The sequence below is a fragment of the Phodopus roborovskii genome, unplaced genomic scaffold (assembly GCF_943737965.1).
Source record: "Phodopus roborovskii unplaced genomic scaffold, PHOROB, whole genome shotgun sequence".
NCBI lineage: Eukaryota > Metazoa > Chordata > Mammalia > Rodentia > Cricetidae > Phodopus > Phodopus roborovskii.
The window spans coordinates 10,873,774-10,895,220 of NW_026126651.1; the positions used below are offsets into that span (position 1 = coordinate 10,873,774).

At 46.7% G+C, this 21,447-nt stretch overlaps 13 non-coding genes across 13 annotated transcripts; all 13 read right to left on the reverse strand.

Annotated features, from left to right (window-relative positions):
- Positions 1–228: 228 nt before the first annotated feature.
- LOC127214070 (small nucleolar RNA SNORD115) lies at positions 229–307 on the reverse strand. The gene has a single exon (XR_007833789.1). It is a non-coding gene; the product is annotated as a small nucleolar RNA SNORD115 (small nucleolar RNA).
- A 1,677-nt stretch (positions 308–1,984) lies between these two features.
- On the reverse strand, positions 1,985–2,063 carry LOC127214071 (small nucleolar RNA SNORD115). Its single transcript, XR_007833790.1, has one exon. It is a non-coding gene; the product is annotated as a small nucleolar RNA SNORD115 (small nucleolar RNA).
- A 1,673-nt stretch (positions 2,064–3,736) lies between these two features.
- On the reverse strand, positions 3,737–3,815 carry LOC127214072 (small nucleolar RNA SNORD115). Its single transcript, XR_007833791.1, has one exon. It is a non-coding gene; the product is annotated as a small nucleolar RNA SNORD115 (small nucleolar RNA).
- Positions 3,816–5,493: 1,678 nt separating this feature from the next.
- LOC127214073 (small nucleolar RNA SNORD115) lies at positions 5,494–5,572 on the reverse strand. The gene has a single exon (XR_007833792.1). It is a non-coding gene; the product is annotated as a small nucleolar RNA SNORD115 (small nucleolar RNA).
- A 1,678-nt stretch (positions 5,573–7,250) lies between these two features.
- LOC127214074 (small nucleolar RNA SNORD115) lies at positions 7,251–7,329 on the reverse strand. The gene has a single exon (XR_007833793.1). It is a non-coding gene; the product is annotated as a small nucleolar RNA SNORD115 (small nucleolar RNA).
- Positions 7,330–9,007: 1,678 nt separating this feature from the next.
- Positions 9,008–9,086, reverse strand: LOC127214075 (small nucleolar RNA SNORD115). The gene has a single exon (XR_007833794.1). It is a non-coding gene; the product is annotated as a small nucleolar RNA SNORD115 (small nucleolar RNA).
- A 1,674-nt stretch (positions 9,087–10,760) lies between these two features.
- LOC127214076 (small nucleolar RNA SNORD115) lies at positions 10,761–10,839 on the reverse strand. Its single transcript, XR_007833795.1, has one exon. It is a non-coding gene; the product is annotated as a small nucleolar RNA SNORD115 (small nucleolar RNA).
- A 1,673-nt stretch (positions 10,840–12,512) lies between these two features.
- Positions 12,513–12,591, reverse strand: LOC127214078 (small nucleolar RNA SNORD115). The gene has a single exon (XR_007833797.1). It is a non-coding gene; the product is annotated as a small nucleolar RNA SNORD115 (small nucleolar RNA).
- A 1,685-nt stretch (positions 12,592–14,276) lies between these two features.
- On the reverse strand, positions 14,277–14,355 carry LOC127214079 (small nucleolar RNA SNORD115). Its single transcript, XR_007833798.1, has one exon. It is a non-coding gene; the product is annotated as a small nucleolar RNA SNORD115 (small nucleolar RNA).
- A 1,673-nt stretch (positions 14,356–16,028) lies between these two features.
- Positions 16,029–16,107, reverse strand: LOC127214081 (small nucleolar RNA SNORD115). The gene has a single exon (XR_007833799.1). It is a non-coding gene; the product is annotated as a small nucleolar RNA SNORD115 (small nucleolar RNA).
- A 1,679-nt stretch (positions 16,108–17,786) lies between these two features.
- On the reverse strand, positions 17,787–17,865 carry LOC127214082 (small nucleolar RNA SNORD115). The gene has a single exon (XR_007833800.1). It is a non-coding gene; the product is annotated as a small nucleolar RNA SNORD115 (small nucleolar RNA).
- A 1,680-nt stretch (positions 17,866–19,545) lies between these two features.
- LOC127214083 (small nucleolar RNA SNORD115) lies at positions 19,546–19,624 on the reverse strand. The gene has a single exon (XR_007833801.1). It is a non-coding gene; the product is annotated as a small nucleolar RNA SNORD115 (small nucleolar RNA).
- Positions 19,625–21,303: 1,679 nt separating this feature from the next.
- Positions 21,304–21,382, reverse strand: LOC127214084 (small nucleolar RNA SNORD115). The gene has a single exon (XR_007833802.1). It is a non-coding gene; the product is annotated as a small nucleolar RNA SNORD115 (small nucleolar RNA).
- Between the last annotated feature and the right edge of the window lie 65 nt (positions 21,383–21,447).

Here is a 21,447-nt window from a genome sequence, read left to right on the forward strand (position 1 = left end):
TGGCCCATGAGCATTGTCTTGGGGGTGGGGTCGCAACCCTGAATAGTACAGAGTGAGACTCAAAGAGCCTTGGGAGTGAACATCGAGTTCACTCCTACAGAAGGGCACATGGAGTTCACTGGATTCCACAGAGCAGGAACACCATGCTGACCCAATGAGGGCCTGGGACTTGGCCTACAAGAAAGACCAAGTAGACTAGGCCTCCATTGGTGCCCCATTCTGTTCAACGGGCCTCAGCGTAATCCTATTGAGCATGATTTTTATGTCATCACCTCTCTTCATGACATTGGTTTGTCATCATAGACCCAGGATATCAGACAGAACAGATCAATATGTTACTGTGACACAAACCATGTTGCTTACCAGGAGTGCCAAATCGACCAAGCTGAGGAACTGAAGAAATTTCAGCCAGCGTTCTTCTCCTGCAAGAAATGAGTTTGCTCAGTTGGCTCTTATGGTGCACGTTTATGTGAGCAAAATGGGACCTGTGGAGCATCCAGCAACATGAAAACCCAGATATGAATCCCCAATGGTCCCCCAGCAGGGTAATTTGGCCACTTGCTTTTAAAATGCATGGCAAAGTTAAGAAAAAAACTAAATGATGGCTACCAGTCTGCCCACCCTCCCCATGTCATTTGACGCTAACAAAAATTCACCCTGAATCCTACTGTCACACTCTACATTAGAAACAAGAGTTTTGGCAAGTTAAACAGCAGGGCCTTTTTAAACATGTCATCTTGTGACCTCTGAACGGTTCCTGACTAGGTCCACAACCTGGTATGCATTTGTGATTGCCAGGCAAATTCTCATTACCCTCTGGAAATCACAGACAATTGTGCAGGACAGGATCCCTACTCACTCCTTACTTAATTGGACCTACCCAGCCTACAAGGGTTGCCAGGTCTTGGTGTCTGGAGACATTCTCCCTCACTAGAGCCATGCTAGTTTTGCACTTCAGTGTGCCATGCACGTACAAATAAAACAACAATGCCAGAGCCTTGTGGCCAGTAGGCCAGAAGAAGTTGCTGCCCCAGTGGATATCAACCCACCAAGAAACTGCCTCTCATCAACATCAGATGAAACTGTGTACTTGTAGCATGGGCGTTGGGAGGCAGGACAATGCCACTGATATCAGGGGAAGGAAAGAGAGTAGAAAAGGACTTGCCGGCAGTGCCCTTCCAGCACTAGGATACTGAAAGTCATCCTATGGTTTACTAATCTAGTAAATTATCAGAGTGATTGATCATCATGGAATCTGAGGTCTGCACTAAGGCCGTTCTGAGCTGCTATTTGTGCAAGTGTGTATCATGAAACACTTCTGAGGTAATGAGAACTTGAAACTCTTGCCCTGGAAGCCCCAATCTGGATGGTAACTAGAACTATTTTTAAAGGCAGGGAATAAGGTTCCATTCATTCTATCACAGAGCTGTGCAATCCGAGGAACTGAGAATCCTGTCTGCAACCCCCCTGCAATAAATGCTTAGTTTGGTATGTCCCAATCCCCAGGTCTTCAAACTCTTGAAGTGAGTGCAGTTTGAGTATGTCCCTGTCCACATAGGTTTCAGAGTAGGGCATCCCCCAAAGAAAGGCCGTGTTGGGTGCCCAACGGCTAAAATACCGTGAGGTCTACAGTGGAAGGTGAGGACCCATGATCTGCAGAGTGTCAGGCGATTAAGTAATGCTTTCCACTTACCATAATCCACATGGCACATGGTCAAGGAAGGCATGCCGATCACTGAAAGACAGGAGAGAAGAGTGGCCCATGAGCATTGTCTTGGGGGTGGGGTCGCAACCCTGAATAGTACAGAGTGAGACTCAAAGAGCCTTGGGAGTGAACATCGAGTTCACTCCTACAGAAGGGCACATGGAGTTCACTGGATTCCACAGAGCAGGAACACCATGCTGACCCAATGAGGGCCTGGGACTTGGCCTACAAGAAAGACCAAGTAGACTAGGCCTCCATTGGTGCCCCATTCTGTTCAACGGGCCTCAGCGTAATCCTATTGAGCATGATTTTTATGTCATCACCTCTCTTCATGACATTGGTTTGTCATCATAGACCCAGGATATCAGACAGAACAGATCAATATGTTACTGTGACACAAACCATGTTGCTTACCAGGAGTGCCAAATCGACCAAGCTGAGGAACTGAAGAAATTTCAGCCAGCGTTCTTCTCCTGCAAGAAATGAGTTTGCTCAGTTGGCTCTTATGGTGCACGTTTATGTGAGCAAAATGGGACCTGTGGAGCATCCAGCAACATGAAAACCCAGATATGAATCCCCAATGGTCCCCCAGCAGGGTAATTTGGCCACTTGCTTTTAAAATGCATGGCAAAGTTAAGAAAAAAAACTAAATGATGGTTACCAGTCTGCCCACCATCCCCATGTCATTTGATGCTAACAAAAATTCACCCTGAATCCTACTGTCACACTCTACATTAGAAACAACAGTTTTGGCAAGTTAAACAGCCTTTTTAAACATGTCATCTTGTGACCTCTGAACGGTTGCTGACTACGTCCACAACCTGGTATGCATTTGTGATTGCCAGGCAAATTCTCATTACCCTCTGGAAATCACAGACAATTGTGCAGGACAGGATCCCTACTCACTCCTTACTTAATTGGACGTACCCAGCCTACAAGAGGTGCCAGGTCTTGGTGTCTGGAGACATTCTCCCTCACTAGAGCCATGCTAGTTTTGCACTTCAGTGTGCCATGCACGTACAAATATAACAACAATGCCAGAGCCTTGTGGACAGTATGTCAGAAGAAGTTGCTGCCCCAGTGGATATCAACCCACCAAGAAACTGCCTCTCATCAACATCAGATGAAACTGTGTAGTTGTAGCATGGGCGTTGGGAGGCAGGACAATGCCACTATTATCGGGGGAAGGAAAGAGAGTAGAAAAGGACTTGCCGGCAGTGCCCTTCCAGCACTAGGATACTGAAAGTCATCCTATGGTTTACTAATCTAGTAAATTATCAGAGTGATTGATCATCATGGAATCTGAGGTCTGCACTAAGGCCGTTCTGAGCTGCTATTTGTGCAAGTGTGTATCATGAAACACTTCTGAGGTAATGAGAACTTGAAACTCTTGCCCTGGAAGCCCCAATCTGGATGGTAACTAGAACTATTTTTAAAGGCAGGGAATAAGGTTCCATTCATGCTATCACAGAGCTGTGCAATCCGAGGAACTGAGAATCCTGTCTGCAACCCCCCTGCAATAAATGCTTAGTTTGGTATGTCCCAATCCCCAGGTCTTCAAACTCTTGAAGTGAGTGCAGTTTGAGTATGTCCCTGTCCACATAGGTTTCAGAGTAGGGCATCCCCCAAAGAAAGGCCGTGTTGGGTGCCCAACGGCTAAAATACCGTGAGGTCTACAGTGGAAGGTGAGGACCCATGATCTGCAGAGTGTCAGGCGATTAAGTAATGCTTTCCACTTACCATAATCCACATGGCACATGGTCAAGGAAGGCATGCCGATCACTGAAAGACAGGAGAGAAGAGTGGCCCATGAGCATTGTCTTGGGGGTGGGGTCGCAACCCTGAATAGTACAGAGTGAGACTCAAAGAGCCTTGGGAGTGAACATCGAGTTCACTCCTACAGAAGGGCACATGGAGTTCACTGGATTCCACAGAGCAGGAACACCATGCTGACCCAATGAGGGCCTGGGACTTGGCCTACAAGAAAGACCAAGTAGACTAGGCCTCCATTGGTGCCCCATTCTGTTCAACGGGCCTCAGCGTAATCCTATTGAGCATGATTTTTATGTCATCACCTCTCTTCATGACATTGGTTTGTCATCATAGACCCAGGATATCAGACAGAACAGATCAATATGTTACTGTGACACAAACCATGTTGCTTACCAGGAGTGCCAAATCGACCAAGCTGAGGAACTGAAGAAATTTCAGCCAGCGTTCTTCTCCTGCAAGAAATGAGTTTGCTCAGTTGGCTCTTATGGTGCACGTTTATGTGAGCAAAATGGGACCTGTGGAGCATCCAGCAACATGAAAACCCAGATATGAATCCCCAATGGTCCCCCAGCAGGGTAATTTGGCCACTTGCTTTTAAAATGCATGGCAAAGTTAAGAAAAAAAACTAAATGATGGCTACCAGTCTGCCCACCCTCCCCATGTCATTTGACGCTAACAAAAATTCACCCTGAATCCTACTGTCACACTCTACATTAGAAACAAGAGTTTTGGCAAGTTAAACAGCAGGGCCTTTTTAAACATGTCATCTTGTGACCTCTGAACGGTTCCTGACTAGGTCCACAACCTGGTATGCATTTGTGATTGCCAGGAAAATTCTCATTACCCTCTGGAAATCACAGACAATTGTGCAGGACAGGATCCCTACTCACTCCTTACTTAATTGGACCTACCCAGCCTACAAGGGTTGCCAGGTCTTGGTGTCTGGAGACATTCTCCCTCACTAGAGCCATGCTAGTTTTGCACTTCAGTGTGCCATGCACGTACAAATAAAACAACAATGCCAGAGCCTTGTGGCCAGTAGGCCAGAAGAAGTTGCTGCCCCAGTGGATATCAACCCACCAAGAACCTGCCTCTCATCAACATCAGATGAAACTGTGTACTTGTAGCATGGGCGTTGGGAGGCAGGACAATGCCACTGATATCAGGGGAAGGAAAGAGAGTAGAAAAGGACGTGCCGGCAGTGCCCTTCCAGCACTAGGATACTGAAAGTCATCCTATGGTTTACTAATCTAGTAAATTATCAGAGTGATTGATCATCATGGAATCTGAGGTCTGCACTAAGGCCGTTCTGAGCTGCTATTTGTGCAAGTGTGTATCATGAAACACTTCTGAGGTAATGAGAACTTGAAACTCTTGCCCTGGAAGCCCCAATCTGGATGGTAACTAGAACTATTTTTAAAGGCAGGGAATAAGGTTCCATTCATTCTATCACAGAGCTGTGCAATCCGAGGAACTGAGAATCCTGTCTGCAACCCCCCTGCAATAAAGGCTTAGTTTGGTATGTCCCAATCCCCAGGTCTTCAAACTCTTGAAGTGAGTGCAGTTTGAGTATGTCCCTGTCCACATAGGTTTCAGAGTAGGGCATCCCCCAAAGAAAGGCCGTGTTGGGTGCCCAACGGCTAAAATACCGTGAGGTCTACAGTGGAAGGTGAGGACCCATGATCTGCAGAGTGTCAGGCGATTAAGTAATGCTTTCCACTTACCATAATCCACATGGCACATGGTCAAGGAAGGCATGCCGATCACTGAAAGACAGGAGAGAAGAGTGGCCCATGAGCATTGTCTTGGGGGTGGGGTCGCAACCCTGAATAGTACAGAGTGAGACTCAAAGAGCCTTGGGAGTGAACATCGAGTTCACTCCTACAGAAGGGCACATGGAGTTCACTGGATTCCACAGAGCAGGAACACCATGCTGACCCAATGAGGGCCTGGGACTTGGCCTACAAGAAAGACCAAGTAGACTAGGCCTCCATTGGTGCCCCATTCTGTTCAACGGGCCTCAGCGTAATCCTATTGAGCATGATTTTTATGTCATCACCTCTCTTCATGACATTGGTTTGTCATCATAGACCCAGGATATCAGACAGAACAGATCAATATGTTACTGTGACACAAACCATGTTGCTTACCAGGAGTGCCAAATCGACCAAGCTGAGGAACTGAAGAAATTTCAGCCAGCGTTCTTCTCCTGCAAGAAATGAGTTTGCTCAGTTGGCTCTTATGGTGCACGTTTATGTGAGCAAAATGGGACCTGTGGAGCATCCAGCAACATGAAAACCCAGATATGAATCCCCAATGGTCCCCCAGCAGGGTAATTTGGCCACTTGCTTTTAAAATGCATGGCAAAGTTAAGAAAAAAAACTAAATGATGGCTACCAGTCTGCCCACCCTCCCCATGTCATTTGACGCTAACAAAAATTCACCCTGAATCCTACTGTCACACTCTACATTAGAAACAAGAGTTTTGGCAAGTTAAACAGCAGGGCCTTTTTAAACATGTCATCTTGTGACCTCTGAACGGTTCCTGACTAGGTCCACAACCTGGTATGCATTTGTGATTGCCAGGAAAATTCTCATTACCCTCTGGAAATCACAGACAATTGTGCAGGACAGGATCCCTACTCACTCCTTACTTAATTGGACCTACCCAGCCTACAAGGGTTGCCAGGTCTTGGTGTCTGGAGACATTCTCCCTCACTAGAGCCATGCTAGTTTTGCACTTCAGTGTGCCATGCACGTACAAATAAAACAACAATGCCAGAGCCTTGTGGCCAGTAGGCCAGAAGAAGTTGCTGCCCCAGTGGATATCAACCCACCAAGAAACTGCCTCTCATCAACATCAGATGAAACTGTGTACTTGTAGCATGGGCGTTGGGAGGCAGGACAATGCCACTATTATCTGGGGAAGGAAAGAGAGTAGAAAAGGACTTGCTGGCAGTGCCCTTCCAGCACTAGGATACTGAAAGTCATCCTATGGTTTACTAATCTAGTAAATTATCAGAGTGATTGATCATGATGGAATCTGAGGTCTGCACTAAGGCCGTTCTGAGCTGCTATTTGTGCAAGTGTGTATCATGAAACACTTCTGAGGTAATGAGAACTTGAAACTCTTGCCCTGGAAGCCCCAATCTGGATGGTAACTAGAACTATTTTTAAAGGCAGGGAATAAGGTTCCATTCATGCTATGACAGAGCTGTGCAATCCGAGGAACTGAGAATCCTGTCTGCAACCCCCCTGCAATAAATGCTTAGTTTGGTATGTCCCAATCCCCAGGTCTTCAAACTCTTGAAGTGAGTGCAGTTTGAGTATGTCCCTGTCCACATAGGTTTCAGAGTAGGGCATCCCCCAAAGAAAGGCCGTGTTGGGTGCCCAACGGCTAAAATACCGTGAGGTCTACAGTGGAAGGTGAGGACCCATGATCTGCAGAGTGTCAGGCGATTAAGTAATGCTTTCCACTTACCATAATCCACATGGCACATGGTCAAGGAAGGCATGCCGATCACTGAAAGACAGGAGAGAAGAGTGGCCCATGAGCATTGTCTTGGGGGTGGGGTCGCAACCCTGAATAGTACAGAGTGAGACTCAAAGAGCCTTGGGAGTGAACATCGAGTTCACTCCTACAGAAGGGCACATGGAGTTCACTGGATTCCACAGAGCAGGAACACCATGCTGAGCCAATGAGGGCCTGGGACTTGGCCTACAAGAAAGACCAAGTAGACTAGGCCTCCATTGGTGCCCCATTCTGTTCAACGGGCCTCAGCGTAATCCTATTGAGCATGATTTTTATGTCATCACCTCTCTTCATGACATTGGTTTGTCATCATAGACCCAGGATATCAGACAGAACAGATCAATATGTTACTGTGACACAAACCATGTTGCTTACCAGGAGTGCCAAATCGACCAAGCTGAGGAACTGAAGAAATTTCAGCCAGCGTTCTTCTCCTGCAAGAAATGAGTTTGCTCAGTTGGCTCTTATGGTGCACGTTTATGTGAGCAAAATGGGACCTGTGGAGCATCCAGCAACATGAAAACCCAGATATGAATCCCCAATGGTCCCCCAGCAGGGTAATTTGGCCACTTGCTTTTAAAATGCATGGCAAAGTTAAGAAAAAAAACTAAATGATGGCTACCAGTCTGCCCACCCTCCCCATGTCATTTGACGCTAACAAAAATTCACCCTGAATCCTACTGTCACACTCTACATTAGAAACAAGAGTTTTGGCAAGTTAAACAGCAGGGCCTTTTTAAACATGTCATCTTGTGACCTCTGAACGGTTCCTGACTAGGTCCACAACCTGGTATGCATTTGTGATTGCCAGGAATATTCTCATTACCCTCTGGAAATCACAGACAATTGTGCAGGACAGGATCCCTACTCACTCCTTACTTAATTGGACCTACCCAGCCTACAAGGGTTGCCAGGTCTTGGTGTCTGGAGACATTCTCCCTCACTAGAGCCATGCTAGTTTTGCACTTCAGTGTGCCATGCACGTACAAATAAAACAACAATGCCAGAGCCTTGTGGCCAGTAGGCCAGAAGAAGTTGCTGCCCCAGTGGATATCAACCCACCAAGAACCTGCCTCTCATCAACATCAGATGAAACTGTGTACTTGTAGCATGGGCGTTGGGAGGCAGGACAATGCCACTGATATCAGGGGAAGGAAAGAGAGTAGAAAAGGACGTGCCGGCAGTGCCCTTCCAGCACTAGGATACTGAAAGTCATCCTATGGTTTACTAATCTAGTAAATTATCAGAGTGATTGATCATCATGGAATCTGAGGTCTGCACTAAGGCCGTTCTGAGCTGCTATTTGTGCAAGTGTGTATCATGAAACACTTCTGAGGTAATGAGGACTTGAAACTCTTGCCCTGGAAGCCCCAATCTGGGTGGTAACTAGAACTATTTTTAAAGGCAGGGAATAAGGTTCCATTCATTCTATCACAGAGCTGTGCAATCCGAGGAACTGAGAATCCTGTCCGCAACCCCCCTGCAATAAATGCTTAGTTTGGTATGTCCCAATCCCCAGGTCTTCAAACTCTTGAAGTGAGTGCAGTTTGAGTATGTCCCTGTCCACATAGGTTTCAGAGTAGGGCATCCCCCAAAGAAAGGCCGTGTTGGGTGCCCAACGGCTAAAATACCGTGAGGTCTACAGTGGAAGGTGAGGACCCATGATCTGCAGAGTGTCAGGCGATTAAGTAATGCTTTCCACTTACCATAATCCACATGGCACATGGTCAAGGAAGGCATGCCGATCACTGAAAGACAGGAGAGAAGAGTGGCCCATGAGCATTGTCTTGGGGGTGGGGTCGCAACCCTGAATAGTACAGAGTGAGACTCAAAGAGCCTTGGGAGTGAACATCGAGTTCACTCCTACAGAAGGGCACATGGAGTTCACTGGATTCCACAGAGCAGGAACACCATGCTGAGCCAATGAGGGCCTGGGACTTGGCCTACAAGAAAGACCAAGTAGACTAGGCCTCCATTGGTGCCCCATTCTGTTCAACGGGCCTCAGCGTAATCCTATTGAGCATGATTTTTATGTCATCACCTCTCTTCATGACATTGGTTTGTCATCATAGACCCAGGATATCAGACAGAACAGATCAATATGTTACTCTGACACAAACCATGTTGCTTACCAGGAGTGCCAAATCGACCAAGCTGAGGAACTGAAGAAATTTCAGCCAGCGTTCTTCTCCTGCAAGAAATGAGTTTGCTCAGTTGGCTCTTATGGTGCACGTTTATGTGAGCAAAATGGGACCTGTGGAGCATCCAGCAACATGAAAACCCAGATATGAATCCCCAATGGTCCCCCAGCAGGGTAATTTGGCCACTTTCTTTTAAAATGCATGGCAAAGTTAAGAAAAAAATCTAAATGATGGTTACCAGTCTGCCCACCCTCCCCATGTCATTTGATGCTAACAAAAATTCACCCTGAATCCTACTGTCACACTCTACATTAGAAACAACAGTTTTGGCAAGTTAAACAGCCTTTTTAAACATGTCATCTTGTGACCTCTGAACGGTTGCTGACTACGTCCACAACCTGGTATGCATTTGTGATTGCCAGGAAAATTCTCATTACCCTCTGGAAATCACAGACAATTGTGCAGGACAGGATCCCTACTCACTCCTTACTTAATTGGACCTACCCAGCCTACAAGAGGGGTGCCAGGTCTTGGTGTCTGGAGACATTCTCCCTCACTAGAGCCATGCTAGTTTTGCACTTCAGTGTGCCATGCACGTACAAATATAACAACAATGCCAGAGCCTTGTGGCCAGTATGTCAGAAGAAGTTGCTGCCCCAGTGGATATCAACCCACCAAGAAACTGCCTCTCATCAACATCAGATGAAACTGTGTAGTTGTAGCATGGACGATGGGAGGCAGGACAATGCCACTATTATCGGGGGAAGGAAAGAGAGTAGAAAAGGACTTGCCGGCAGTGCCCTTCCAGCACTAGGATACTGAAAGTCATCCTATGGTTTACTAATCTAGTAAATTATCAGAGTGATTGATCATCATGGAATCTGAGGTCTGCACTAAGGCCGTTCTGAGCTGCTATTTGTGCAAGTGTGTATCATGAAACACTTCTAAGGTAATGAGGACTTGAAACTCTTGCCCTGGAAGCCCCAATCTGGATGGTAACTAGAACTATTTTTAAAGGCAGGGAATAAGGTTCCATTCATTCTATCACAGAGCTGTGCAATCCGAGGAACTGAGAATCCTGTCTGCAACCCCCTGCAATAAATGCTTAGTTTGGTATGTCCCAATCCCCAGGTCTTCAAACTCTTGAAGTGAGTGCAGTTTGAGTATGTCCCTGTCCACATAGGTTTCAGAGTAGGGCATCCCCCAAAGAAAGGCCGTGTTGGGTGCCCAACGGCTAAAATACCGTGAGGTCTACAGTGGAAGGTGAGGACCCATGATCTGCAGAGTGTCAGGCGATTAAGTAATGCTTTCCACTTACCATAATCCACATGGCACATGGTCAAGGAAGGCATGCCGATCACTGAAAGACAGGAGAGAAGAGTGGCCCATGAGCATTGTCTTGGGGGTGGGGTCGCAACCCTGAATAGTACAGAGTGAGACTCAAAGAGCCTTGGGAGTGAACATCGAGTTCACTCCTACAGAAGGGCACATGGAGTTCACTGGATTCCACAGAGCAGGAACACCATGCTGAGCCAATGAGGGCCTGGGACTTGGCCTACAAGAAAGACCAAGTAGACTAGGCCTCCATTGGTGCCCCATTCTGTTCAACGGGCCTCAGCGTAATCCTATTGAGCATGATTTTTATGTCATCACCTCTCTTCATGACATTGGTTTGTCATCATAGACCCAGGATATCAGACAGAACAGATCAATATGTTACTGTGACACAAACCATGTTGCTTACCAGGAGTGCCAAATCGACCAAGCTGAGGAACTGAAGAAATTTCAGCCAGCGTTCTTCTCCTGCAAGAAATGAGTTTGCTCAGTTGGCTCTTATGGTGCACGTTTATGTGAGCAAAATGGGACCTGTGGAGCATCCAGCAACATGAAAACCCAGATATGAATCCCCAATGGTCCCCCAGCAGGGTAATTTGGCCACTTGCTTTTAAAATGCATGGCAAAGTTAAGAAAAAAATCTAAATGATGGTTACCAGTCTGCCCACCCTCCCCATGTCATTTGACGCTAACAAAAATTCACCCTGAATCCTACTGTCACACTCTACATTAGAAACAACAGTTTTGGCAAGTTAAACAGCCTTTTTAAACATGTCATCTTGTGACCTCTGAACGGTTGCTGACTACGTCCACAACCTGGTATGCATTTGTGATTGCCAGGCAAATTCTCATTACCCTCTGGAAATCACAGACAATTGTGCAGGACAGGATCCCTACTCACTCCTTACTTAATTGGACCTACCCAGCCTACAATAGTTGCCAGGTCTTGGTGTCTGGAGACATTCTCCCTCACTAGAGCCATGCTAGTTTTGCACTTCAGTGTGCCATGCACGTACAAATATAACAACAATGCCAGAGCCTTGTGGACAGTATGTCAGAAGAAGTTGCTGCCCCAGTGGATATCAACCCACCAAGAAACTGCCTCTCATCAACATCAGATGAAACTGTGTAGTTGTAGCATGGGCGTTGGGAGGCAGGACAATGCCACTATTATCGGGGGAAGGAAAGAGAGTAGAAAAGGACTTGCCGGCAGTGCCCTTCCTGCACTAGGATACTGAAAGTCATCCTATGGTTTACTAATCTAGTAAATTATCAGAGTGATTGATCATGATGGAATCTGAGGTCTGCACTAAGGCCGTTCTGAGCTGCTATTTGTGCAAGTGTGTATCATGAAACACTTCTGAGGTAATGAGAACTTGAAACTCTTGCCCTGGAAGCCCCAATCTGGATGGTAACTAGAACTATTTTTAAAGGCAGGGAATAAGGTTCCATTCATGCTATGACAGAGCTGTGCAATCCGAGGAACTGAGAATCCTGTCTGCAACCCCCCTGCAATAAAGGCTTAGTTTGGTATGTCCCAATCCCCAGGTCTTCAAACTCTTGAAGTGAGTGCAGTTTGAGTATGTCCCTGTCCACATAGGTTTCAGAGTAGGGCATCCCCCAAAGAAAGGCCGTGTTGGGTGCCCAACGGCTAAAATACCGTGAGGTCTACAGTGGAAGGTGAGGACCCATGATCTGCAGAGTGTCAGGCGATTAAGTAATGCTTTCCACTTACCATAATCCACATGGCACATGGTCAAGGAAGGCATGCCGATCACTGAAAGACAGGAGAGAAGAGTGGCCCATGAGCATTGTCTTGGGGGTGGGGTCGCAACCCTGAATAGTACAGAGTGAGACTCAAAGAGCCTTGGGAGTGAACATCGAGTTCACTCCTACAGAAGGGCACATGGAGTTCACTGGATTCCACAGAGCAGGAACACCATGCTGACCCAATGAGGGCCTGGGACTTGGCCTACAAGAAAGACCAAGTAGACTAGGCCTCCATTGGTGCCCCATTCTGTTCAACGGGCCTCAGCGTAATCCTATTGAGCATGATTTTTATGTCATCACCTCTCTTCATGACATTGGTTTGTCATCATAGACCCAGGATATCAGACAGAACAGATCAATATGTTACTGTGACACAAACCATGTTACTTACCAGGAGTGCCAAATCGACCAAGCTGAGTAACTGAAGAAATTTCAGCCAGCGTTCTTCTCCTGCAAGAAATGAGTTTGCTCAGTTGGCTCTTATGGTGCACGTTTATGTGAGCAAAATGGGACCTGTGGAGCATCCAGCAACATGAAAACCCAGATATGAATCCCCAATGGTCCCCCAGCAGGGTAATTTGGCCACTTTCTTTTAAAATGCATGGCAAAGTTAAGAAAAAAATCTAAATGATGGTTACCAGTCTGCCCACCCTCCCCATGTCATTTGACGCTAACAAAAATTCACCCTGAATCCTACTGTCACACTCTACATTTGAAACAAGAGTTTTGGCAAGTTAAACAGCAGGGCCTTTTTAAACATGTCTTGTGTCATCTTGTGACCTCTGAACGGTTCCTGACTAGGTCCACAACCTGGTATGCATTTGTGATTGCCAGGAATATTCTCATTACCCTCTGGAAATCACAGACAATTGTGCAGGACAGGATCCCTACTCACTCCTTACTTAATTGGACCTACCCAGCCTACAAGGGTTGCCAGGTCTTGGTGTCTGGAGACATTCTCCCTCACTAGAGCCATGCTAGTTTTGCACTTCAGTGTGCCATGCACGTACAAATAAAACAACAATGCCAGAGCCTTGTGGCCAGTAGGCCAGAAGAAGTTGCTGCCCCAGTGGATATCAACCCACCAAGAACCTGCCTCTCATCAACATCAGATGAAACTGTGTACTTGTAGCATGGGCGTTGGGAGGCAGGACAATGCCACTGATATCAGGGGAAGGAAAGAGAGTAGAAAAGGACGTGCCGGCAGTGCCCTTCCAGCACTAGGATACTGAAAGTCATCCTATGGTTTACTAATCTAGTAAATTATCAGAGTGATTGATCATCATGGAATCTGAGGTCTGCACTAAGGCCGTTCTGAGCTGCTATTTGTGCAAGTGTGTATCATGAAACACTTCTAAGGTAATGAGGACTTGAAACTCTTGCCCTGGAAGCCCCAATCTGGATGGTAACTAGAACTATTTTTAAAGGCAGGGAATAAGGTTCCATTCATTCTATCACAGAGCTGTGCAATCCGAGGAACTGAGAATCCTGTCTGCAACCCCCCTGCAATAAATGCTTAGTTTGGTATGTCCCAATCCCCAGGTCTTCAAACTCTTGAAGTGAGTGCAGTTTGAGTATGTCCCTGTCCACATAGGTTTCAGAGTAGGGCATCCCCCAAAGAAAGGCCGTGTTGGGTGCCCAACGGCTAAAATACCGTGAGGTCTACAGTGGAAGGTGAGGACCCATGATCTGCAGAGTGTCAGGCGATTAAGTAATGCTTTCCACTTACCATAATCCACATGGCACATGGTCAAGGAAGGCATGCCGATCACTGAAAGACAGGAGAGAAGAGTGGCCCATGAGCATTGTCTTGGGGGTGGGGTCGCAACCCTGAATAGTACAGAGTGAGACTCAAAGAGCCTTGGGAGTGAACATCGAGTTCACTCCTACAGAAGGGCACATGGAGTTCACTGGATTCCACAGAGCAGGAACACCATGCTGACCCAATGAGGGCCTGGGACTTGGCCTACAAGAAAGACCAAGTAGACTAGGCCTCCATTGGTGCCCCATTCTGTTCAACGGGCCTCAGCGTAATCCTATTGAGCATGATTTTTATGTCATCACCTCTCTTCATGACATTGGTTTGTCATCATAGACCCAGGATATCAGACAGAACAGATCAATATGTTACTCTGACACAAACCATGTTGCTTACCAGGAGTGCCAAATCGACCAAGCTGAGGAACTGAAGAAATTTCAGCCAGCGTTCTTCTCCTGCAAGAAATGAGTTTGCTCAGTTGGCTCTTATGGTGCACGTTTATGTGAGCAAAATGGGACCTGTGGAGCATCCAGCAACATGAAAACCCAGATATGAATCCCCAATGGTCCCCCAGCAGGGTAATTTGGCCACTTGCTTTTAAAATGCATGGCAAAGTTAAGAAAAAAAACTAAATGATGGCTACCAGTCTGCCCACCCTCCCCATGTCATTTGACGCTAACAAAAATTCACCCTGAATCCTACTGTCACACTCTACATTAGAAACAACAGTTATGGCAAGTTAAACAGCCTTTTTAAACATGTCATCTTGTGACCTCTGAACGGTTCCTGACTAGGTCCACAACCTGGTATGCATTTGTGATTGCCAGGAAAATTCTCATTACCCTCTGGAAATCACAGACAATTGTGCAGGACAGGATCCCTACTCACTCCTTACTTAATTGGACCTACCCAGCCTACAAGGGTTGCCAGGTCTTGGTGTCTGGAGACATTCTCCCTCACTAGAGCCATGCTAGTTTTGCACTTCAGTGTGCCATGCACGTACAAATAAAACAACAATGCCAGAGCCTTGTGGCCAGTAGGCCAGAAGAAGTTGCTGCCCCAGTGGATATCAACCCACCAAGAAACTGCCTCTCATCAACATCAGATGAAACTGTGTACTTGTAGCATGGGCGTTGGGAGGCAGGACAATGCCACTATTATCGGGGGAAGGAAAGAGAGTAGAAAAGGACTTGCCGGCAGTGCCCTTCCAGCACTAGGATACTGAAAGTCATCCTATGGTTTACTAATCTAGTAAATTATCAGAGTGATTGATCATGATGGAATCTGAGGTCTGCACTAAGGCCGTTCTGAGCTGCTATTTGTGCAAGTGTGTATCATGAAACACTTCTGAGGTAATGAGAACTTGAAACTCTTGCCCTGGAAGGCCCAATCTGGATGGTAACTAGAACTATTTTTAAAGGCAGGGAATAAGGTTCCATTCATGCTATCACAGAGCTGTGCAATCCGAGGAACTGAGAATCCTGTCTGCAACCCCCCTGCAATAAATGCTTAGTTTGGTATGTCCCAATCCCCAGGTCTTCAAACTCTTGAAGTGAGTGCAGTTTGAGTATGTCCCTGTCCACATAGGTTTCAGAGTAGGGCATCCCCCAAAGAAAGGCCGTGTTGGGTGCCCAACGGCTAAAATACCGTGAGGTCTACAGTGGAAGGTGAGGACCCATGATCTGCAGAGTGTCAGGCGATTAAGTAATGCTTTCCACTTACCATAATCCACATGGCACATGGTCAAGGAAGGCATGCCGATCACTGAAAGACAGGAGAGAAGAGTGGCCCATGAGCATTGTCTTGGGGGTGGGGTCGCAACCCTGAATAGTACAGAGTGAGACTCAAAGAGCCTTGGGAGTGAACATCGAGTTCACTCCTACAGAAGGGCACATGGAGTTCACTGGATTCCACAGAGCAGGAACACCATGCTGACCCAATGAGGGCCTGGGACTTGGCCTACAAGAAAGACCAAGTAGACTAGGCCTCCATTGGTGCCCCATTCTGTTCAACGGGCCTCAGCGTAATCCTATTGAGCATGATTTTTATGTCATCACCTCTCTTCATGACATTGGTTTGTCATCATAGACCCAGGATATCAGACAGAACAGATCAATATGTTACTGTGACACAAACCATGTTGCTTACCAGGAGTGCCAAATCGACCAAGCTGAGGAACTGAAGAAATTTCAGCCAGCGTTCTTCTCCTGCAAGAAATGAGTTTGCTCAGTTGGCTCTTATGGTGCACGTTTATGTGAGCAAAATGGGACCTGTGGAGCATCCAGCAACATGAAAACCCAGATATGAATCCCCAATGGTCCCCCAGCAGGGTAATTTGGCCACTTGCTTTTAAAATGCATGGCAAAGTTAAGAAAAAAAAACTAAATGATGGCTACCAGTCTGCCCACCCTCCCCATGTCATTTGACGCTAACAAAAATTCACCCTGAATCCTACTGTCACACTCTACATTAGAAACAAGAGTTTTGGCAAGTTAAACAGCAGGGCCTTTTTAAACATGTCATCTTGTGACCTCTGAACGGTTCCTGACTAGGTCCACAACCTGGTATGCATTTGTGATTGCCAGGAAAATTCTCATTACCCTCTGGAAATCACAGACAATTGTGCAGGACAGGATCCCTACTCACTCCTTACTTAATTGGACCTACCCAGCCTACAAGGGTTGCCAGGTCTTGGTGTCTGGAGACATTCTCCCTCACTAGAGCCATGCTAGTTTTGCACTTCAGTGTGCCATGCACGTACAAATAAAACAACAATGCCAGAGCCTTGTGGCCAGTAGGCCAGAAGAAGTTGCTGCCCCAGTGGATATCAACCCACCAAGAACCTGCCTCTCATCAACATCAGATGAAACTGTGTACTTGTAGCATGGGCGTTGGGAGGCAGGACAATGCCACTGATATCAGGGGAAGGAAAGAGAGTAGAAAAGGACTTGCCGGCAGTGCCCTTCCAGCACTAGGATACTGAAAGTCATCCTATGGTTTACTAATCTAGTAAATTATCAGAGTGATTGATCATCATGGAATCTGAGGTCTGCACTAAGGCCGTTCTGAGCTGCTATTTGTGCAAGTGTGTATCATGAAACACTTCTGAGGTAATGAGGACTTGAAACTCTTGCCCTGGAAGGCCCAATCTGGATGGTAACTAGAACTATTTTTAAAGGCAGGGAATAAGGTTCCATTCATGCTATCACAGAGCTGTGCAATCCGAGGAACTGAGAATCCTGTCTGCAACCCCCCTGCAATAAATGCTTAGTTTGGTATGTCCCAATCCCCAGGTCTTCAAACTCTTGAAGTGAGTGCAGTTTGAGTATGTCCCTGTCCACATAGGTTTCAGAGTAGGGCATCCCCCAAAGAAAGGCCGTGTTGGGTGCCCAACGGCTAAAATACCGTGAGGTCTACAGTGGAAGGTGAGGACCCATGATCTGCAGAGTGTCAGGCGATTAAGTAATGCTTTCCACTTACCATAATCCACATGGCACATGGTCAAGGAAGGCATGCCGATCACTGAAAGACAGGAGAGAAGAGTGGCCCATGAGCATTGTCTTGGGGGTGGGGTCGCAACCCTGAATAGTACAGAGTGAGACTCAAAGAGCCTTGGGAGTGAACATCAAGTTCACTCCTACAGAAGGGCACATGGAGTTCACTGGATTCCACAGAGCAGGAACACCATGCTGAGCCAATGAGGGCCTGGGACTTGGCCTACAAGAAAGACCAAGTAGACTAGGCCTCCATTGGTGCCCCATTCTGTTCAACGGGCCTCAGCGTAATCCTATTGAGCATGATTTTTATGTCATCACCTCTCTTCATGACATTGGTTTGTCATCATAGACCCAGGATATCAGACAGAACAGATCAATATGTTACTGTGACACAAACCATGTTGCTTACCAGGAGTGCCAAATCGACCAAGCTGAGGAACTGAAGAAATTTCAGCCAGCGTTCTTCTCCTGCAAGAAATGAGTTTGCTCAGTTGGCTCTTATGGTGCACGTTTATGTGAGCAAAATGGGACCTGTGGAGCATCCAGCAACATGAAAACCCAGATATGAATCCCCAATGGTCCCCCAGCAGGGTAATTTGGCCACTTGCTTTTAAAATGCATGGCAAAGTTAAGAAAAAAAAACTAAATGATGGCTACCAGTCTGCCCACCCTCCCCATGTCATTTGACGCTAACAAAAATTCACCCTGAATCCTACTGTCACACTCTACATTAGAAACAAGAGTTTTGGCAAGTTAAACAGCAGGGCCTTTTTAAACATGTCATCTTGTGACCTCTGAACGGTTCCTGACTAGGTCCACAACCTGGTATGCATTTGTGATTGCCAGGAAAATTCTCATTACCCTCTGGAAATCACAGACAATTGTGCAGGACAGGATCCCTACTCACTCCTTACTTAATTGGACCTACCCAGCCTACAAGGGTTGCCAGGTCTTGGTGTCTGGAGACATTCTCCCTCACTAGAGCCATGCTAGTTTTGCACTTCAGTGTGCCATGCACGTACAAATAAAACAACAATGCCAGAGCCTTGTGGCCAGTAGGCCAGAAGAAGTTGCTGCCCCAGTGGATATCAACCCACCAAGAACCTGCCTCTCATCAACATCAGATGAAACTGTGTACTTGTAGCATGGGCGTTGGGAGGCAGGACAATGCCACTGATATCAGGGGAAGGAAAGAGAGTAGAAAAGGACTTGCCGGCAGTGCCCTTCCAGCACTAGGATACTGAAAGTCATCCTATGGTTTACTAATCTAGTAAATTATCAGAGTGATTGATCATCATGGAATCTGAGGTCTGCACTAAGGCCGTTCTGAGCTGCTATTTGTGCAAGTGTGTATCATGAAACACTTCTGAGGTAATGAGGACTTGAAACTCTTGCCCTGGAAGGCCCAATCTGGATGGTAACTAGAACTATTTTTAAAGGCAGGGAATAAGGTTCCATTCATTCTATCACAGAGCTGTGCAATCCGAGGAACTGAGAATCCTGTCTGCAACCCCCCTGCAATAAATGCTTAGTTTGGTATGTCCCAATCCCCAGGTCTTCAAACTCTTGAAGTGAGTGCAGTTTGAGTATGTCCCTGTCCACATAGGTTTCAGAGTAGGGCATCCCCCAAAGAAAGGCCGTGTTGGGTGCCCAACGGCTAAAATACCGTGAGGTCTACAGTGGAAGGTGAGGACCCATGATCTGCAGAGTGTCAGGCGATTAAGTAATGCTTTCCACTTACCATAATCCACATGGCACATGGTCAAGGAAGGCATGCCGATCACTGAAAGACAGGAGAGAAGAGTGGCCCATGAGCATTGTCTTGGGGGTGGGGTCGCAACCCTGAATAGTACAGAGTGAGACTCAAAGAGCCTTGGGAGTGAACATCAAGTTCACTCCCTACAGAAGGGCACATGGAGTTCACTGGATTCCACAGAGCAGGAACACCATGCTGAGCCAATGAGGGCCTGGGACTTGGCCTACAAGAAAGACCAAGTAGACTAGGCCTCCATTGGTGCCCCATTCTGTTCAACGGGCCTCAGCGTAATCCTATTGAGCATGATTTTTATGTCATCACCTCTCTTCATGACATTGGTTTGTCATCATAGACCCAGGATATCAGACAGAACAGATCAATATGTTACTGTGACACAAACCATGTTGCTTACCAGGAGTGCCAAATCGACCAAGCTGAGGAACTGAAGAAATTTCAGCCAGCGTTCTTCTCCTGCAAGAAATGAGTTTGCTCAGTTGGCTCTTATGGTGCACGTTTATGTGAGCAAAATGGGACCTGTGGAGCATCCAGCAACATGAAAACCCAGATATGAATCCCCAATGGTCCCCCAGCAGGGTAATTTGGCCACTTGCTTTTAAAATGCATGGCAAAGTTAAGAAAAAAAAACTAAATGATGGCTACCAGTCTGCCCACCCTCCCCATGTCATTTGACGCTAACAAAAATTCACCCTGAATCCTACTGTCACACTCTACATTAGAAACAAGAGTTTTGGCAAGTTAAACAGCAGGGCCTTTTTAAACATGTCATCTTGTGACCTCTGAACGGTTCCTGACTAGGTCCACAACCTGGTATGCATTTGTGATTGCCAGGAAAATTCTCATTACCCTCTGGAAATCACAGACAATTGTGCAGGACAGGATCCCTACTCACTCCTTACTTAATTGGACCTACCCAGCCTACAAGGGTTGCCAGGTCTTGGTGTCTGGAGACATTCTCCCTCACTAGAGCCATGCTAGTTTTGCACTTCAGTGTGCCATGCACGTACAAATAAAACAACAATGCCAGAGCCTTGTGGCCAGTAGGCCAGAAGAAGTTGCTGCCCCAGTGGATATCAACCCACCAAGAACCTGCCTCTCATCAACATCAGATGAAACTGTGTACTTGTAGCATGGGCGTTGGGAGGCAGGACAATGCCACTGATATCGGGGGAAGGAAAGAGAGTAGAAAAGGACTTGCCGGCAGTGCCCTTCCAGCACTAGGATACTGAAAGTCATCCTATGGTTTACTAATCTAGTAAATTATCAGAGTGATTGATCATCATGGAATCTGAGGTCTGCACTAAGGCCGTTCTGAGCTGCTATTTGTGCAAGTGTGTATCATGAAACACTTCTGAGGTAATGAGGACTTGAAACTCTTGCCCTGGAAGGCCCAATCTGGATGGTAACTAGAACTATTTTTAAAGGCAGGGAATAAGGTTCCATTCATTCTATCACAGAGCTGTGCAATCCGAGGAACTGAGAATCCTGTCTGCAACCCCCCTGCAATAAATGCTTAGTTTGGTATGTCCCAATCCCCAGGTCTTCAAACTCTTGAAGTGAGTGCAGTTTGAGTATGTCCCTGTCCACATAGGTTTCAGAGTAGGGCATCCCCCAAAGAAAGGCCGTGTTGGGTGCCCAACGGCTAAAATACCGTGAGGTCTACAGTGGAAGGTGAGGACCCATGATCTGCAGAGTGTCAGGCGATTAAGTAATGCTTTCCACTTACCATAATCCACATGGCACATGGTCAAGGAAGGCATGCCGATCACTGAAAGACAGGAGAGAAGAGTGGCCCATGAGCATTGTCTTGGGGGTGGGGTCGCAACCCTGAATAGTACAGAGTGAGACTCAAAGAGCCTTGGGAGTGAACATCAAGTTCACTCCTACAGAAGGGCACATGGAGTTCACTGGATTCCACAGAGCAGGAACACCATGCTGAGCCAATGAGGGCCTGGGACTTGGCCTACAAGAAAGACCAAGTAGACTAGGCCTCCATTGGTGCCCCATTCTGTTCAACGGGCCTCAGCGTAATCCTATTGAGCATGATTTTTATGTCATCACCTCTCTTCATGACATTGGTTTGTCATCATAGACCCAGGATATCAGACAGAACAGATCAATATGTTACTGTGACACAAACCATGTTGCTTACCAGGAGTGC